The sequence below is a fragment of the Chenopodium album genome, chromosome 11, assembly GCF_948465745.1.
Source record: "Chenopodium album chromosome 11, dcCheAlbu1.1, whole genome shotgun sequence".
NCBI lineage: Eukaryota > Viridiplantae > Streptophyta > Magnoliopsida > Caryophyllales > Amaranthaceae > Chenopodium > Chenopodium album.
In genome coordinates, this window is record NC_137844.1 from 22,039,790 (window position 1) to 22,060,778 (window position 20,989).

Below are 20,989 nucleotides of genomic sequence, written 5' to 3' on the forward strand. Positions count from 1 at the left end.
TCACACCCCAACGAAAGAAGGAGTAAGAGAATTGGAAGATACTCCACCATCTTCACCCTCAAGTGAAGACTTAGATAGTCCTAATTCAACATATAGTCCCGGAATCAACCCCTTTTCAATCTTTAAGTCCGAAAGTGAAGAAGGTTCTAAAATGGGAGAGAATACACCTTTGAGTCGTCTTGGGGCTCCCGAAGCCTTTAGAGCCCAAAGTGGGATCCTAACCCCTACCACTCAAGCCAACAATTTCGAAATCAAGCCCAATTTGATTGCTTTAATAGAGAGGAAACAATTCTCGGGTGGAAAATTTGAGAGCCCTTATGAGCATTTGAAAGAATTTGAGAAGTATTGTGACACAATCAAAGCCAATGGAGTGACTCAAGAGTATATCCGCCTCAAGATGTTTCCATTTTCTTTAATTAGGAGAGGTCTAGAATGGCTAGAGAAGGAGGTACCCCCTAATTCTCTCACAACTTGGGACCAAGTAACTACGGCTTTCTTGAGGAGATTTTATAACCATAGGAAGACCGCCGAGGCTCGGTCCTTAATTCAAGGTTTTCGCCAAAAGAGTGGTGAGACTCTAAGTGCGGCATGGGACCGGTACAAAGAGCTTCAATGTCAATGCCCACATCATGGGATACCCAAGTATCAACTCATCCACACTTTCTATGGAGGTCTCACACCTCAAGGGAGAACAAGCCTAGATGCCGCAGCCGGCGGTCCAATCATGAACAAAGGAGAGGATGAAGTGGAATGCATCATAGAGGAGGCCGCAAAGCAATATGATGATTGGTATGAAGGAGAAAAGGAGGCTACTTCTAGCAAGGGTGTCTATGCATTGGAGCAAGCCAACGCAAGCAACAACCTTTCTTCCCAAATCTCCAAGATGGCCAAGCAAATGGACGAAATGATGAGAGAAAGGTTCAACCCTCATGGTAATGCCTCCCCTTCAACCAAGGGAGGCAATGGTATGACCACTTCTTCCCCCTCTTCTTATAATAAAATGTCTCAAGGATGCATGTTTCGCTCAAATTGTGAAACCTATGATCATGATACCTCCCATTGTGTGTATGCTTGTGAAGTTCAACCCCCTCCCTATGAACATGATGATAATGTGGAAGATGTCAATGCTATGAATTTTGCTCCTAGAATGGAAAATGTAGGGAACTTGAGGCCAAACTCCAATCAAATGGGGAATTGGAATCAAGGTGGAAACCGTGGTTGGAACCAAAGTGGTGGTGGTTATGGTAACCAATACCATGGTGGGGGAGGCCCTTCCAATTTCAATGGAAGAGGCTACTCTAACCAAAGGGGGTATGGTTATCAAAACCAACAACCCAACTCCCGATGCCATGACCATCAAAATCAAAATTTTGGTGATCAAGGTAACATGGGAAACAATCGACAAAGCAATGTTCCCAACCAAGGCACCGGAGGCAATAGGGGCCAAAATGTTTCTAACTATGCCCAAACCAATAGGCCTCCGGGTTTCCATCAATCCTAACTTCCTCCACCTCAACAACCTCTTCAAATTGAGGCCCCTCCAAATGATCCCGTGATGGCTAAGCTAGATGCCATTATGAAAATGCATAAGGAGGAAAAGAAGAGAAATGAGGAGGATAAAAAGCGAGCCAATGCTCATATGAAAATGCTTGAAACCCAAATTGCTCAACTTGCTTCTAATTCCTCTTCTTCTTCCTCTTCTACTATCCCTAGTCAAGGAGTCAACCCAAAACCTTTGTATGTCGTGACAACAAGAAGTGGGAAGGTAGTAGGGAGTGACCCCTTAGTTGAGGAGGAACCCCAAAATGAAGTAGAGTTAGAGAGAGGGGATCAGAGAACCAAAGAGCCTTCTAATGTTGAGAGTGAAAGGATGTTGAGGTGCAAAAGGAGAAAGAAACCACCCCCTTGGCCCTAAATCTCCAACCTAGAGAGGAGAGATTACCTTTTCCCAAAAGATTCGTGAAAGCTAAGCATGACGCTCAATTTGGGAAGTTTTTGGATGTGATTACGAATTTGCATGTTTCCCTTCCTTTTGTTGATGCCATGAAACAAATGCCTCATTACTCTAAGTTTTTGAAAGATCTATTGAGTGGGAGAAGGGAGTGTGAAACGGTGAGCTTGACCGCCAATTGTAGTGCAATCCCTTCCAACAAACTTCCCGCCAAGTTGAAGGATCCGGGTAGCTTTTCCATCCCTTGTTCTATTAATGGAATTGAGTTTGACAAAGCTTTGTGTGATTTAGGAGCAAGTGTGAGCCTCATGCCCTACTCCGTCTACCAAAAGCTTAGTGTAGGAACCCTTTCCCCCACTAACATTACTCTCCAACTAGCGGATCGGTCCATTAAGTTTCCCATGAGTAAGGTTAAGGACATTCCCCTTAGGGTAGGAAAGTTCACATTCCCCGTGGATTTTTATGTGCTAGAGATGGACGAGGATGAGATGATTCCTATTATCTTGGGTAGGCCGTTTCTAGCTACTTTTAGGGCCATCATTGATGTGAAAGAGGGTAAAATATCTTTGAAAATTGACAATGATTCAATTGAGTTTGATTTGAATAATGTCATGCAACAACCCTCCTCAAGTGATGAATGCTTTAGAATAGATGTTCTAGATACCATGCTTAGTGAATTTTCTCGTTCCCATTTGCACGCTTCTAACGATCCCCTGGAAAGCGTATTGTTGAATGATTCTAAGCTAGGTGCTCACAAGGACGACATTCAATTCTATGAGGATTTGCTAGAGGAGAGCAAGAGCGAGTGCATGGATGAGAGCATGGAGGAAGAGGCTTTTCACACCCATGATCTCTTTCAAGTTGAGGAAAGAGAGGAGAGCACCAATGGTAAGGGAGCACCAAAGGTAGACTTGAAACCTCTACCTTTGGGCTTGAGGTATGTATTTCTTGGTTCTAATGAGTCTTTCCCCGTAATTATTAATTCCAACCTAACGGAGGAGCAAACCTCCCTCTTGATCGATGTTTTGAAAAAACACAAGAAAGCTTTAGGTTATACCATTGATGACATCAAAGGTATAAGTCCTTCTTTATGCATGCACAAAATTGATCTAGAGGGAGATGCCAAACCCGTTAGGCAAAGGCAAAGGAAGCTTAACCCTTCCATGCAAGAGGTTGTGCGGAAGGAAGTGGCTAAGTTTCTTGATGCGGGAATTATATACCCAATTGCTCATAGTGATTGGGTATCTCCCGTGCAAGTTGTGCCTAAGAAAGGGGGAATGAAGGTAGTGAAAAATGATCATGATCAACTAGTTCCCACTAGGCTTGTAACCGGTTGGCGCATGTGCATTGACTATCGCCAACTCAACATAAGTACATGCAAAGATCATTTTCCATTACCGTTCATTGATCAAATGTTGGAGAGGCTTACAAAGCATTCCTTCTATTGTTTCCTTGATGGTTATTCGGGATTTTTCCAAATCCCGATTTACCCCAAGGATCAAGAGAAGACGACTTTCACATGTCCCTACGGTACTTATGCGTATCGTAGGATGCCTTTCGGGCTTTGTAATGCTCCCGCAACATTCCAACGTTGTATGATGTCTATTTTCAGTGATATGATTGAGGATGAGATAGAGATCTTTATGGATGACTTCTCCGTTGGAGGAGCCACTTATGAAGATTGTCTATCTAATTTATCTCGTTGCTTGGAAAGATGTGAGAGGGCTAACCTCGTGTTGAATTGGGAAAAGTGCCATTTTATGGTAGAAAGTGGGATTGTTCTTGGGCACAAAATTTCCCATGCCGGCATTGAGGTTGATAGAGCCAAGGTAGAGGTCATTGAGAAACTTCCTCCCCCCACCAACGTGAGGGAAGTGAGATCTTTTCTTGGCCATGTCGGGTTCTATCGGCGTTTTATAAAAGACTTTTCTTTGATTTCAAAGCCTCTCACATCCCTATTGCAACAAGATAAAGAGTTTATATTTGATGATGCTTGTCAAGAATCTTTTTGTAGGTTGAAAGAGGCCCTTTGCACCGCCCCTATTGTCCAAGGTCCGGATTGGTCTCTGCCATTTGAGCTCATGTGCGATACAAGCGACGAGGCTATTGGTTCGGTTCTTGGGCAACGAAAGGATGGGAAGCTTCATGTCATACATTATTTATCCAAAACTCTCAATGATGCCCAACAAAACTACACAACCACCGAGAAGGAGTTCTTAGCGGTTATTCACTCATTTGAGAAGTTTAGAACCTACCTCATTGGTTCTAGGATAATTGTGTACACCGACCATTCGACTCTCAAATATTTGATAGGAAAGAAGGAAGCTAAACAAAGGTTTTTGAGATGGGTTTTAGTTCTCCAAGACTTTGATTATGAAATGAGAGACATGAAGGGAGCCGAGAATGTGGTGGCGGATCACCTTTCAAGGTTGGGCGGTGCAAGGTTCAAGGATGATGGTTTGCCAATAGAGGATGCTCTAAGGGATGATGTGCTATATGTTCTTGAGGTGAAGTCGGCACCATGGTATGCAAATATTGTGAATTACTTGGCTTGTGGTGCCATACCTCCGGATTTCACTTCACAACAACGTCGAAATCTCAAGCACGAGGCAAAGAGATATATTTGGGATGAACCGATTTTGTTGAAGAGAGGGGTTGATGGGTTGTTGAGGAGATGCGTCCCCAACGACGAGTTTCAAAGTGTTCTCCATATGTGCCACTCTTCTCCTTGTGGTGGGCATATGAGTGCTCAAAAGACCGCCTCAAAAGTTCTTCAATCAATGCTCTTTTGGCCTTCTTTATTCAATGATTCTTGGATGTTTGTCAAGACCTGCGAGAGATGTCAACGGGTGGGGAATATTTCGAGAAGGGATGAAATGCCACAAAACCCCATCCTTGAGAGCTTGAAGTTTTCGATGTGTGGGCTATAGACTTCATGGGCCCTTTTATCTCCTCAAATGGGAACAAATATATTTTGGTTGCCGTTGACTACGTGTCCAAATGGGCGGAGGCCGTAGCTTCTCCAACAAATGACTCAAAGGTGGTGGTTAACCTTTTCAAGAAAGTGATCTTCCCAAGATTCGGTGTTCCAAGAGCAATTATTAGTGATGGGGGGTCACATTTCAAGCACCACACCTTCGTTCGCCTACTTGAGAAATATGGGGTATCTCACAAGCGAGGGCTTGCTTACCACCCCCAAAAAAGTGGTCAAGTGGAGGTCACCAATAGAGAGCTCAAAGTGATCTTGGAGAAGACAGTTGCCAGAACGAGGAAGGATTGGTCCTCTAAACTCATTGATTCTCTATGGGCTTATAGGACCGCCTTCAAAACGCCAATTGGGACCACCCCTTACAAGCTTGTATATGGGAAGAATTGTCATTTGCCCATGGAGATGGAGCATCGTGCTCATTGGGCGATCAAGCAAATCAACTTGGATCTCCAAAGTGCGGGGGAGCAAAGGCTTTTAGAGTTGCATGAGCTAGAGGAGTTGAGGTTGAGTGCCTGTGAGAATGCAAGTATGTATAAGGCAAGATCAAAAGCGTGGCATGACGCTCAAATCATCAAGAAAGATTTTGTCAAAGGGCAAAAGGTACTCCTCTTCAACTCGAGGTTGAAGCTCTTCCCGGGCATGCTCCGATCAAGATGGAGTGGGCCATACATTGTTACGAAGGTATTCCCGTATGGAGCATATGAAATTTTCCAAGATGGCCACTCCCCTTTCAAAGTCAACGGCCACCGCCTCAAGCCTTATTTTGAAGGATCCCCAACTGATGAACCAATTTCAATTACTCTAATTGATGTGCATCGTCAATTCCACCCTCCTTAATCATCTCGAAGAACGTCGAGCTAACGACGCTAACCAAAAGCGCTTCCGGGAGGCAACCCGAGTTTCTAACCCTCTTCTACTTTCTTCTCTTCATGTTGCTTTCATTTTTCTATATACAACTTTCGATTATTGGGATTTGTGAGTTTTGATTGTATTTGTGTCTTTGATAAACGGTGCATCTAGCATGATTGTATGGAGTTTAGATGTGTAATTAAGGACTATTTTTGCAGGCCGTTTGGTGTTATATATGGAGCTAAGTTGGGGTTTGGAGACTAGGAAGTGAGTGAGGAGCATTTGAAGAGAAAATATTGATGAGGACCCTGTGCGCGGGCGCGAAGGCCTGAGAGAACCCGCGCAGATTGAAGGCAAAAATTCCAGATTTTGGCAGAAGGTTTTGCGCGACGTGTGTGCGCCATCCGCGCGGGCGCGCAGTATACCTGCGCGGGCGCGCAGATCTGGGTTTATCGGGGCTTAAGTGTTCTTTTTCCCGTTTCTTTCATCATTCTCACAACTCCCACTCACGATTCTCACTCTCTCTCCTCAAGAACTCAAACCCTAACCTCCCAAATCCCCTCTAATCTCACTTATTTCCTCGAAATTTCACCAAATCCCTCACATTCCCTCACTTTTCTCACAAATTCATCACTTTCCCCTCTCAAAATCATCCATTTTTCACCAAGTTTGTGGTGGTTCTTTGGTGGTCGAGGTGGTGGTGCGTGAGGGCTCTTGGAGGTCTTCAAGCTCTTCAATTGTGGTATAATCCTAATCCTTGAGTACTTTGTGGCTTTAATTGATTAGATAATATCATGTTTTAGGATTGTTAAGCAAGAATTGAGCTTGTATGAATTTTGTGTGATTTTGAGATAGTTTTGCTTATAATTGTGGATTTTGTTGAGAATTTCTTGGTGATTTGTAAGTATTGTTGATGAATATTGTTGTTTGCATGAAATTTGGCTAGCAATTACTTGACTTGGATTTTGAGAATTGTGTGAGTGATCACTAGCTTAATTTTGAGCATTGAAAATTGTTAATGCATGTGAGATTGAAAATGTATGTTGATTGAGAGTTTTTGATGCTTGATATTGAAATTTGCCTAGTGATTTTCTCTTTAGTGATTGAGTATTGCAAATTTTGGCGTTGATTGTTGTTGTCATAGTTGTTTTATCTTGTTCTATTTGTATTTGGAAAGTTGTTGCTCCTAACCCCTTTTCAGATAGCAAGATCAAAGGTTTCAATTGTTGTTGTTGTGTGGGAAGGATTTGGTATTCTTGAGTGTTGGAATCACTCCTTGGTGTTCTCGGTATCTTTTTGGGTTGTAAGTAAAGTTGGTGAAGATGAGTGGTAGGAGGAGCAGGAAGGAGCCTAGAATATCAGTTGATGAACCCCAACCCTCCTCTCAAAATCTAAACCAAGCACAATCCTCTCTTCCCACCTTAAAATTTGTGAACCGACACCATGCTCCCATCCATCAAACACTCCTCAAACGCAAGCTTAACCCCACCCGACACTACTATCAACGCTCAATGCGTGACTTGGGGATAGATGAGGACCTTCGGTCCCTTCTTGATAACCTTGGGATGAGTGAGTTCATTCAACACCAATACCCAACCTTCAAGGAACCCACCTACGAGTTCCTAGCTTCCTTTGAGAAGGAACCCGTTGGAAACAACGAGTTCCAAATCTCCTTCCAACTCTTCAATGCCCGCCATGTCATCTCTCTTCGGCGTCTAAATGAACTCCTAGACTTTAACCCCGACGCCGATCTTCTTGCCCCATCCACCGAGCTCTTCCCCGAGTACGACGCTTTCCGTTGGTGGCGGACAATTACCGATATGGATGAGTTTAGTACTCGGTACTCGGTGGCAAGCCAAATTATCCATCCAGTACTCCGCATCCTTCACCGCATCTTGGGGTTTGCGGTGTTTAGCAAACAGGATTTGAGCAAGCTCTCTCATGAAGAGCTCTTCACTCTTTGGGTCGCCACAAAGGAGGAGTTAAGTGGGCGGCTCAACATGGGGTACTGGTTTGTGCTCTGTTGTGAGGCAATTAAGAATGGGAACAAGACGGGAGAGATTTCCTTAGGTGGGATGATTTCAAGGATTGCCTCGAAGCTAGGGGGTGAGGTTCTTTTCCCTTTTTGCACAAGGGTGGGAAAAGATAGAGATATGTGTTGGGGTTTGGTGAGTCCGACTCACCGCGGAAACAAACCCAAAACCAAGACCGCACTCGCAATAAATAAAACCATAAACATAATTAAATTAATCACAAGATTAAGATAAGCTAATTACCTTTGATGCGTGCTTCGCTCCAAATGAGCTCTTACTTGAAAGCTTCAAGTCCCGCTCGCACGGAGACCTCCAACGAAGTCAACCCGCACCAACAAAACCGACTAGGTCCAATGTCTTGGGGTTAGCAAGACCCGACCAACAAAACCCGAGTAATTATATTGAATTCAAAGGTTTTCACTAATTGTGATGCCTTTTCCAACTCTTACTCAAGCATCTTTCCCAATGCCCATACTTGGGTATTTATAGGAAATGATGGGAGTATCATTTACTCTCCCATCAATGTGGGATAGTATGATTTTTCCATTTTATTTTAAAGCTAAAATAAAATCAATAATCAAGCTAGTAATAAATCAACAAGTGGCAAGCTCATGTGAGTGGTTAGGTGAGGACCACTTGGAGAAGGGGGGGACCAAACTTGCTCCCCACTCCCTCTCCCATAACCGGCCACCTCACTCCCCACACACTCAAGGACCACAAGCCACATGGCACCCACCCTTGGGCACCAAGGCAGCCAAGGTGGGCTGCCATGTGCTGCTGTCCGTGGCAGCCACGCCCAGCAAGCCCAGCAAGCCCAGCACTCGCATGCGGGCTGCCAGCCGCTGTTGGCCAGCACGCCCAGCATGCTTGTGCGGGCTGCTGCTGCTGGCCTTGTGCCTTGGCCAGCGCTGCTAGGCAGCAAGCAATGGCCTAGCCATGCTGCTGCTAGCTGTGGCGAGCTGGCGCGCCTAGCGTGCTAGCTCCAGCAGCTTGTTGCGGCATGGCTTGCTAGCCATTGCGCGCACAAGGCTGCGCCTAGCATGCTAGCACGCACTAGGCAGCGCCTAGCCTTGCGATGCTAGCATGAGTGCGCTAGCACGCACCAGCCAGCCTAGGCTCGGCTTGGTGCGCATGCTAGCCACCATGCTAGGCTATACGCCCTTATCACTCGGTTTGCTTGGGCATTCCGATGCTAGGGGTATTTTGGTCTTTTGTTGATTTATTACTATTTCACGTCTCGTCTTTCACTATTTTTCGACTCGACTTCCGACGCTCGGTTTCGACGCTCTAAGCTCGAATTTCCGACGTCTAAATAAATATTACTCGGTCGACTCATTAATTCCTTCCGAATTAATTCGTCGTTTCGGTTTGTTGAATGCTTGGGTGTGACCCGAAGGGTTCAGTCAAGATTAAGCTGTAACATTAATTATCCATTAATATTACTGATCGGAAGCGGCCTCCACCCAGGCATTCCGATCACTTGACCTTACTGAATATATTAGCTTTCTAATAATTCTGAACCCGCTAACGGAATAGTACACTTGTTCGAAGGACACCATTCCTTTCAATCTCCCACTTGTCCTTCCGGACAAGTGCTCATTTTGTGTACAGCCTTTTCCTATGTCGCTTAATGTCTCTTCATGAACTATAAGGTAAGATTTATTTTTGTCATCCTTATTACGTCCAGAAGTGTTTCTCGATTCCGAGTCCGACTGTCAATAAACATATGATTTCTAAAATCCATCCGAGCACGGCCATGCATTTTACAGTCTCGCTCTACGAGAGGCCTTGTATACAACAAAGACATCTTCCCTATTTTACTAGGGGAACATTCCCAGTCTTGTAATGTAGCTCCTCTTACTGAGAGGACCTAGCCGCCCGAGTGTTGCCGTTATAATCCCCTATTACGGCAGACGTTTGACAACATCAAAGCGAACTAGTACTCAAACAAGAGAACTCACACTACTCATGGTCGAGGAAATAGGTTCCGATAGCCATAATGAGAAGTATACTTATGACAAATTTTTAATTTCTTAAAGTATTCTCATAGGTCGATCCAGTATGGTTCTAAACCAATACCTGTGCAAATGATTTATGACAATCATGTCCTCGTAGCACATGAAACGGTGCTATAAATCAGACTGCACACTAATCTCAATTGGTCATTAATCGTCCATCGTTTAAATGACCTTGATTAGGGATAATTTTCGATTATAATATTCAATGTTCACTTAATAGGTGTTTCCTTACCAAGACTGGTCTTGATACCCTATTTTGAATATTCTCAGAATCGAATGGACTCATTATTTAATCCTAAACCACAATTAAATAGCATAACGGAGTAATAAAATGTTGCATGAAATTTTATATTACTCCAAAACATGAATGGTTTTCCTTAGTGTCTTACATTAACTTTTCTCAAAATTAACTAAAACACTAAACAAGGAAATCAAAGCCAGTCTCCTACATGCTTGATTCCCATTGTCTCAACGTGCTTGTTGTGCTTCACTTGAGGCAAAGGTTTAGTAAGTGGATCGGCTACATTGTCATCCGTTCCAACTTTGCAAATTCTGATTTCACCCTCTGATTTCCATTCTCGAATCATGTGAAATCGCCGCTTGACATGTTTGACCTTCTGATGTTCCCTAGGCTCTCTGGCCTGAGCAATAGCTCCATTGTTGTCACAATAGAGGGCTATTGGACCCTTTATAGAGGGTACAACATCAAGTTCGCCAACGAACTTACGAATCCAAACAGCCTCCTTAGCTGCTTCAGCAGCTGCCAAGTATTCGGCTTCAGTTGTAGAATCTGCAGTTGTACTCTGCTTTGCGCTCTTCCAACTAAACACCCCTCCATTCAGACAGAACACATATCCAGATTGCGATTTGAAATCGTCTCTGTCTGTCTGGAAGCTTGCGTCGGTATAACCTTCCACAACTAAATCCTTTGTACCACCATACACCAGGAATTTATCCTTGTTCCTTTTCAGGTACTTTAGGATATTTTTGGCCGCAGTCCAATGCGCCTCTCCTGGGTCTGATTGGTAACGGCTCGTAGCACTCAAGGCATACGACACATCTGGCCTAGTACATATCATGGCATACATGATAGATCCAATAAGCGAAGCATATGGAATATGATTCATTCTTACCCGCTCATCAGGTGTCTGTGGACACTGCTTCTTGCTTAGGGTTATGCCATGTGACATTGGCAGGTGACCTCTTTTGGCCTCCTCCATGCCAAATCGAGCAAGTACCTTATCAATATAAGTACTTTGACTCAATCCAATCATCCTTTTCGATCTATCCCTATAGATCTTGATGCCTAGTATGTACTGAGCCTCTCCCAAGTCTTTCATTGAGAAGCACTTTCCAAGCCAGGCCTTTACAGACTCTAACAACGGAATGTTGTTTCCAATGAGCAATATGTCATCGACATATAAGACTAGGAAGGCGATGTCACTCCCACTGACCTTCTTGTAAACACAAGATTCATCTGGATTCTTGATAAAACCAAACTTACTGATGGCTTCATCGAAACGCAGATTCCAACTTCTGCTTGCTTGCTTTAATCCATAAATGAACTTCGTAAGCTTACAAACTTTCCTAGCATTGTTTTGGTCGACAAAACCTTCAGGTTGTGTCATATACACAGTTTCTTCCAAATAACCATTAAGGAAGGCGGTTTTGACGTCCATCTGCCATATTTCATAGTCGTAATATGCAGCAATCGCTAGGAGGATCCGAACGGATTTAAGCATTGCGACTGGTGAAAAGGTTTCATCGTAATCAATACCATGAACTTGTCTGTAACCTTTTGCCACCAATCTAGCTTTGTAAATGAATACATTTCCATCTTTGTCGGTTTTCAACTTGAAAATCCACTTACATTCGATCGGTGTATAACCTTCGGGTAAGTCAACCAAGTCCCAGACTTGATTTTCAAACATGGAATCCATTTCAGATCTCATGGCCTCTTGCCATTTAGCAGAGTCGGTGCTTGCCATCGCTTGCTTGTAGGTTGCTGGTTCATCTCCATCCATAATCAGGATGTCCTGATTCTCGGTTAATACTAAACCAAGATATCTATCAGGTTGAGATCTCGGCCTCAGAGACCTACGTAGGGTAATGGATTGAGCATTTGCATTGTCGGTTCGACTTTGCACATTTTGATCATTTTGACCTGCGTCAACAGATGCTGTTTGAGCACTTTGACTGTCATTATGATTTTGTTGCTCATCCTTACGAACTTCGTCGAGTTCGATTTTCCTCCCACTTGTCATTTTGGAAAGGTGCTCCTTCTCCAAAAAGACACCATCGCGAGCAACAAACACTTTGTTCTCCGATTTGTTGTAGAAGTAATACCCTTTGGTTTCTTTTGGGTAGCCCACAAAGTAAACCTTGTAAGATTTGGGATGAAGTTTGTCAGAGATCAATTTCTTGACATATGCTTCGCATCCCCATATCTTTAGAAAAGATAACCTAGGAGGTTTCTTCGTCCATAATTCATATGGAGTCTTTTCTACAGCTTTTGATGGAGCATGGTTTAGTGTTAGTGCCGCAGTTAGAAGTGCGTGTCCCCAGAAAGAGATAGGAAGATCACTAAGACCCATTATTGATCGTACCATGTCTAACAAGGTCCGATTTCTCCTTTCGGATACTCCGTTCCATTGTGGAGTTCCTGGAGGTGTCAATTCTGAAAGTATACCCTTTTCTTTCAGATGGTCATCGAATTCTTGGCTCAAGTATTCACCACCTCGATCCGATCGAAGGGCTTTGATTTTCTTGCCAAGCTGATTTTCAACTTCACTCTGAAATTTTTTGAACTTTTCAAATGATTCAGATTTGTGCGACATGAGGTAGACATAGCCATATCTACTATAGTCGTCTGTGAAAGTGATGAAATATCGATGTCCATTTCTTGTGGTTGAGCTCATTGGTCCACATACATCGGTATGTATAAGACCCAATAAGTCACTTGCCCTTTCTCCCAACTTGGAGAATGGCTGTTTAATCATCTTGCCTAATAGACATCCTTCGCAATTCTCAAACGATTCTAAATCGAAAGAGTCAAGAACACCTTCTTGTAGAAGTTTCTTGATGCGTTTGATGTTAATGTGGCCAAGACGACAATGCCACAAGTAAGTCTGATTTGACTCCATGGTCTTAGCTCTTTTGGTATCATTATTCACATTATAAACTTGTTTGTCTAATGAAAGCACATAAAGACCATTTTCAGAATGTGCAATACCATATAAAACATTATCGAGATAAAATGAACATTCTTTATTCTTTACTCGAAATTCAAAACCTTTGGCGTCCAACGCCGAAATTGAAATAATGTTTTTGGTAATGTTAGGAACATAATAAACATTATCGAGTTCCAAAACTAGCCCGGTGGGCAAAGACAAAATGAGAGTTCCTACGAATACGGCACCAATTCTGGCTCCATTGCCGACCCGGAGTTCAATCTCTCCCTTCTCTAGCCTTCTAGCGTTCCTTAGTCCATGAGAATTGGAACAAAGGTGTGAGCCACATCCGGTATCAAATACCCATGATGTTAAGCTAGTGAAGTTAAAGTCTATAACGAATATACCTGATTCAGAAGCAACGGTTCCGTTCTTCTTATCTTCCTTGAACTTGAGGCAATCTCTCTTCCAATGTCCCTTCTTCTTACAGTAGAAACATTCGGAATCAGATTTAGAAGACGCTACCCTCTTATCCTTGGTAGCTTTAGACTTAGGCGGAAAAGTTTTCTTCTTACCTTTCCCCTTAAAGCCTTTCTTCTTCTTGCCCGAAAATTTGAACGGCTTGCCCTTTTTAATCATGAGCATATCATGCTTTCCCTCATCCTTGAGCGTTTGCTCAGCTTGCTTCAACATACCATGAAGCTCGGTGAGGGTTTTCTCCATGCTATGCATATTATAGTTCATCTTGAACTGATCATAGCCTTTGTGCAGCGAGTGGAGAATGATGTCAATTGCCATCTCGGTTGAATACCCCGCATCAAGCCTTCCCATGTTTTCAAACAATCCAATCATTTTGAGTACATGTGGGCTGACTGGCTCTCCTTTCTTGAGCTTGCTCTCAAGGATCTGCCTGTGGGTTTCAAACCTTTCAGTTCGGGCCTGCTCTTGGAACATATTCTGCAATTTAGAAATGATCTTAAAAGCCGTCTCCTTTTCAAAGAAAGTCTTTTGAAGCTCAGGAGACATTGTGGCCAACATGATACATTTGACATCTCGATTGGCACTTTGCCATCGATTTAGGGCAGCTTGAGTTACCTCCTCATTGGGATTCTCGGGCATTTCCTCATCAAGGACATATTCCTTTTGCTCTTGCATGAGAACAATTCGCAAATTCCTTTGCCAATCAAGAAAATTTGGCCCACTCAGTTTCTCCTTGTCGAGAATTGAGCGTAACGAGAATTGGTTGTTTGAGTTATTTGAAGACATGATTCTACAATTGAAAGAATTTGAAATGAAAAACCATTCATTATACTTAAATAAGATTGAAATCATGCATTTTAATCAAACTTATTTAAAACGTCTTATTCACACATTAAAGATTGTCCCCAATTTTGGTGAGAATAAGTCGATTCCAAGACCCAAAGAAACAAAGAGTGGTTAAGCATGCTTTGGCTTGTCTTAACACTCAATCTCCTAAGGTAAGCAACGCTTTGCTAATGGCTCCAAGCCATTCTTGGTTGAATAAATCGTCGCATCCAATGCTCTCTAAACAATTTATTCACTTTTCCACGACATGTTAGGACTCCATCACTCATATCGTTGAGTATAACCAAAACCACTTGCATATCCAGTATGCCTTACGTTCCTTGGAGAAGTAGTGATGCCTCGCTTTGGCGTAGCCCACCACTACCCTCGTTCGGTTGGTAAGTGTGTTTTGGAATGGCAAGTTTTACTCAATTTTAAGGGACCTAGGGTTTCTATGTTGGTTGATTTAAGTGAACTTAATTAATCATCTCAACATTCGAAATCCTAACAATGCATCTAACATATAATTCAAATATATAAACATAAATATATATCGAAAACATAAATAGAGATGCATTTGGCAACTAGCATACCCCTTGAGATCTTCAAGTCTTCAAAAGGTCTTCATTTGCAACTTCATGGCTTCGTCTTCTAAGAACCCCGTCTTCAAGACTTGACCAAATAATATAATTGCTAATATCTACGATTAGGACTAATCTAAATATTAAGGTACAAAAATACTCAACGGTTCGCAGACCGTATTTAGATTTACAAAAATACATCACGGATCACAGTCCGTATTTTCTATCCTAATCGGGCCCCACTAGTTTCCATTTCATAAAACCTGTGAGAGAATTTTACATTCCATTCATCCATTCACTATCTGTGAATGGCCCATGCATTTTACAACGATCAAACAAGTAACAATGCATAAAACCGCGCGAGAACTAGTAATTAATCTAGGTGGTCAATCCAATTAACACGCCTAATTAAACTAGTCAAAGTTGTTTTAACCGGTTATGGTAATAACTAAGAGACGCTCCCACTAAATTCCGCATCCAATCTTAACTAATCCAATTAATTAAGTCGGTGAACCCAAATATTTGTCAAAATTAATTTTGCAAATGTCGCTCAAAAACCCGAGGCCTAGCCTCCAAAATTTTAATTAAATAAACAAAGTAATTAAAATGATTAAAACGACAATATAAGCAAAATTACGTATTCCATAATGTCTAAGTGCCTAGCACTAAGACTTGGAACCCAAAATTACCCTTATTTACATATTAAGCAACGCTAAAATTAACTTTAAAATAGCATCGCCTTAATAACCCGGGGTTATTGTGCCAATTATGGGATCGTACGTACCGAACAACAAGCTCGTAACATACCCATTCGCACCCCGCAACACCAAGCATGCCCATGGGCTGCTTGTGCTCGCACACGCCACGCCCAGCCGAGCCAAGCGTAGCAGCACGCACAGCGCGCACAGCACTATGCTGCTGCTGCGCCATGCTGCTGCTTGCTGCTGGCTGGTGCGCTATGTTGCTGGCAGCGAGCAGCAGCCCATGCCCTTCCTCACACACACAGACGCACAGCACCACGCACCTAAGAACGAAGCACCCAGCAGCCTCGGCAGCCACATATGGGTTGCGTGAGCAGCCCAGCTGGCCGAGAGCTAGCTCGGGGCTTTTAGGCCTCGTGTTGCGTGCTAATGCTTCGAAAATTATCGAATTTTGTGTGTGACATTATAAATCCATTCTAAATTAATTTTAGAATCAATTTTGAGGAAAAATGAAAAATAACAAGTCCAACTTAAATAATTCATCCAAAGCAATTAACCAAATTTATTACCAAGAATCATTCTTTAATAAAATTGGTTTAACTTGGTGTAACAAAATAAATTAGGGCATTTCTCACTATTAATTTAATCACTTTAAATTAATCTTGAGATTTTGACAAAATAAAAGGGAGTTGGAAAAATGAACATAAGTTCAATAAAGACTCCAACTTTAATACTTGTGACTCCATGAAAAATTATATATCTTCCAATATGAAGATAAACCAATTTCTATCACAAGTTTTAAACTTTATGATTCCAATCAACTAAAAAATGATTAAATCAACAAAGTTTAACCAAAATTCATGGAATTTAGTAACTCAAAGTTTCAATCACTTATCATAAGTAAAGATTGAATCTTTAATACTTGGAAGCAACAAAGAACAACTATTTCACACTTAATGCAATTAATTTGCAATTATGTGAAAAATAAAACAAAACTTTCAAGCACCAATTACTACCAAGTAATCATGCTTAAAGTGGTCTAAAATTGCATATAAAATAAGGAAAGAATCATTTACATAACCACCATAAATATGCAGTCAAAACGAAAAATCCCTCGAAAAATGCATTTCTGGTCGTTTTCTGGCTAAAAACCGAGCCCTAAAGGGTAAAACCATTTCCAGAACACCTTTTCCACCCAAAATTCACTATTTTTGGGTCAAAATCTGGGTTCGGGAGCTGAAGATAGCTCTAATACGAGGTAAAATTTGAAAAACGAGTTACTAATCTAATTAGCAACTTAAAACTAGAAAAAATAAGCCATAATGACACCTTGAAAATATTATGATTTTAAAATAAACGAGCGAGGCTCCGATACCGCTGTTGGGGTTTGGTGAGTCCGACTCACCGCGGAAACAAACCCAAAACCAAGACCGCACTCGCAATAAATAAAACCATAAACATAATTAAATTAATCACAAGATTAAGATAAGCTAATTACCTTTGATGCGTGCTTCGCTCCAAATGAGCTCTTACTTGAAAGCTTCAAGTCCCGCTCGCATGGAGACCTCCAACGAAGTCCACCCGCACCAACAAAACCGACTAGGTCCAATGTCTTGGGGTTAGCAAGACCCGACCAACAAAACCCGAGTAATTATATTGAGTTCAAAGGTTTTCACTAATTGTGATGCCTTTTCCAACTCTTACTCAAGCATTTTTCCCAATGCCCATACTTGGGTATTTATAGGAAATGATGGGAGTATCATTTACTCTCCCATCAATGTGGGATAGTATGATTTTTCCATTTTATTTTAAAGCTAAAATAAAATCAATAATCAAGCTAGTAATAAATCAACAAGTGGCAAGCTCATGTGAGTGGTTAGGTGAGGACCACTTGGAGAAGGGGGGGACCAAACTTGCTCCCCACTCCCTCTCCCATAACCGGCCATCTCACTCCCCACACACTCAAGGACCACAAGCCACATGGCACCCAATCTTGGGCACCAAGGCAGCCAAGGTGGGCTGCCATGTGCTGCTGTCCGTGGCAGCCACGCCCAGCAAGCCCAGCACTCGCATGCGGGCTGCCAGTCGCTGCTGGCCAGCACGCCCAGCATGCTTGTGCGGGCTGCTGCTGCTGGCCTTGTGCCTTGGCCAGCGCTGCTAGGCAGCAAGCAATGGCCTAGCCATGCTGCTGCTAGCTGTGGCGAGCTGGCGCGCCTAGCGTGCTAGCTCCAGCAGCTTGTTGCGGCATGGCTTGCTAGCCATTGCGCGCACAAGGCTGCGCCTAGCATGCTAGCACGCACTAGGCAGCGCCTAGCCTTGCGATGCTAGCATGAGTGCGCTAGCACGCACCAGCCAGCCTAGGCTCGGCTTGGTGCGCATGCTAGCCACCATGCTAGGCTATACGCCCTTAGCACTCGGTTTGCTTGGGCATTCCGATGCTAGGGGTATTTTGGTCTTTTGTTGATTTATTACTATTTCACGTCTCGTCTTTCACTATGTTTCGACTCGACTTCCGACGCTCGGTTTCGACGCTCTAAGCTCGAATTTCCGACGTCTAAATAAATATTACTCGGTCGACTCATTAATTCCTTCTGAATTAATTCGTCGTTTCGGTTTGTTGAATGCTTGGGTGTGACCCGAAGGGTTCAGTCAAGATTAAGCTGTAACATTAATTATCCATTAATATTACTGATCGGAAGCGGCCTCCACCTAGGCATTCCGATCACTTGACCTTACTGAATATATTAGCTTTCTAATAATTCTGAACCCGCTAACGGAATAGTACACTTGTTCGAAGGACACCATTCCTTTCAATATGTTCGTGGACATCTCACACATGCGGAAGTCAGTTTTCATCCAACCGACCGACGATGTGAACAACTTCCACGATTGGTGTGTTGAGAGGGAGCACCATTGCATTCTTCCATACCCGAGCCGCACTTCCTTGGAGCGGAACACAAGGAATGTGTGGAAGATTCCTAGGGACAATGGCGTCCTCACCAACGCTCTTGGAGGTGAGCGAAACATGATTGTCCACGAGCGGCATCAACAACAACAACAGCAAGAACAACAAGAAGAACAACAACAACAATTCCAACAGCAACAACAATTTCAACAACAATTTCATCAACAACAACAACAACAAGGGTTTCAACTTCAAGGTTTTCAATATGTGGAAGGATCCCAAGGTTTGCGCGTCCCCTCCTCTAGCGAGGGAGGTATGGCCTCTTCCTCTTCCTCTTTTAACCTTGATCGTGCCTTCCAAAACCTTTCTGTGCAAGTTAACCGGTTGACGGAGGCCGCCGATGGGTACTCGGTTTACAATGCCATAATTTATGATTGGCATGTAAACCAAGGGCACTTTGACCCACCAGTGAACTATCCGTATTTTCCGCCCCAACAGGGGCCGGTTCCTTCTCACGAGGAACCGCATGTTGACGGCACTCCCCGTCAACCGGTTTGGCCCTATTGGTCCGGGCCTTCATCTCAAGGGGCCCCCCGAGTGAACTACCCCACCTCTGAGGGGTACGATTACAAGGCACCGGGAGGGTGTGATTACCGTGGGGACCCCAACTACCCCATGTACACATCCGAGCCACTTGAGATGCCCCCTCCCTTTGACCCTCTTCCGGACTACCAACAAGAGTTGTACCGGAACCGCGGTTTTCCACCGGGTTACACCGGTGGTTGGGACCCCCATGGCCCTCCTATCGACGTCGACTGCGAGTGGCATCCATATGGAGAGGGCTCTAGTTCTCACATGGAGGACAAGGGCCCTCAGGCCGAGTTTAGCCCTTCCTCCCACCCCATTCTCCACTCTGTTCAAACCGAGGACGGTTTTCCGTTTAAGTGTGGGGGGGGTGCTTATTTATTGTTTCATTTAAGGGCTTTGTTCTTATGGGGCGCAATTTTGGGCCAATAGGTGTCTTTTTGGAAGGTTCCTTCCCCTCTTTTCAAAAAAAAATGATGATGAAGATGTTTTTAATGAAACCTTGTGTTGTTTTGGCTCCCGTTTTTTTCGAAAATCCAAATTCCCCTTTAATCCAAACATTTTTCCTTTTTTTTCTTTGTTCTTTTTCTTTAGTAGTTTATTTTCTCTATTTTGTTTTCTCTTTATTTCTATGTATATATTTCTCTTGCTACTAACCAAATATTTGCCGAGTTGTTTTGGACTTTGACATTTTGTAGGGCTTATTGGCGCACTCCCCAAATTTTTCCGAGCAATGGAGTTTCAACGATTGTGGATTTGCGTTTTCTAAGCGTAATTGGGTGACAAATTCTCCTTCTCAACTCTTTCAATATTTGATTGGTTGCATAGCTTAGGTTAGTTTAGGAAGGAGTTGAATGGTTCGAGGTTGATTGATTTGGTTCTAAGGAACCTAGGATCGTTGATGTTATATTCAACGATCATTGTATGTCGATTGGGATTTATATGATTTACATGCCTCATTTATGAACCTTTTTTATTTCTTCCTTTTTCTTTGTGTGTTGCTTTTCTTCTTTCTTTTATGTGACATTCATAATCATGACAAGAGCAAAATTTTTGAAAATTGAGAATTTGCTCGTTCATTTGGATATGTGGACCTATATGCTTTTGTAATGACATATTTTTGAATGCTTACCTTCCTAGTTGAAGAGGGTCTTCACGGTTTGAGAGTGCTTAGGGTTGAACTAGACACATTTTAAGCTAAGGTAGCCCGGTTTAGAACTCTTGAGGACGTTTGAACCCCTAGCTCACGGGAAAGTGGTAAGATGGTGTTGCTCTCCGTAATGAATAGGATTCCCTTGGTTGGTAATTGGTTATTTTCATATCCCATGTGAGCGTTTATTGTTCAAGCCTCCATCACTTTTGTTGAGCGGCATTTTGGATCCTTAACTATGCGTGTCTTAATCCTTGTGTTGGTATCTAGCTCCCACGACCGTGATCATATAACTCTAGAGGAGGAAGAGGGCACCTCTTCTCATTTTTCTTTGTTTTCCTTGTGTTTTGTTACAAATTTGGTTTTTATTTTACATATACCTTCTTGCTAGCCATGTTGAGCCTTATTTCCCCTTTCTTGGTTAAACCACATTACAAACCTAGCAGCCTATGTTCTACCAACCCTTGTAGTTAGTGAAGCATCGGCTTGTGAGGTTCGAGTTTGAGAGTCTTGATTTTAAGTAAGGAAGTTGTGCAATTTGGTTCGAATAAGGTCTTGAAAGTCTATTCATGAAAAAGTGTGCAAAAGGTTTGGCAAGGAAGTTGTAATTTATGAAAACCAAACACCATTCAAAAAAAAAAAAAATGAAGAGGAAAGAAAGAAAGGAAAAGGAGAAGGAAAAATTGAGTTGAATGAAAATCTTGCAAAAAAGAGTAGTATTGTCATGTAATTTGTATTGAAGGTTGTGATTT

General features: G+C 42.8%; 1 non-coding gene across 1 annotated transcript; it reads right to left on the reverse strand.

The window, feature by feature from the left end:
* Nucleotides 1-530: 530 nt before the first annotated feature.
* On the reverse strand, nt 531-636 carry LOC145569673 (small nucleolar RNA R71). Its single transcript, XR_014096234.1, has one exon. It is a non-coding gene; the product is annotated as a small nucleolar RNA R71 (small nucleolar RNA).
* Nucleotides 637-20,989: the final 20,353 nt, after the last annotated feature.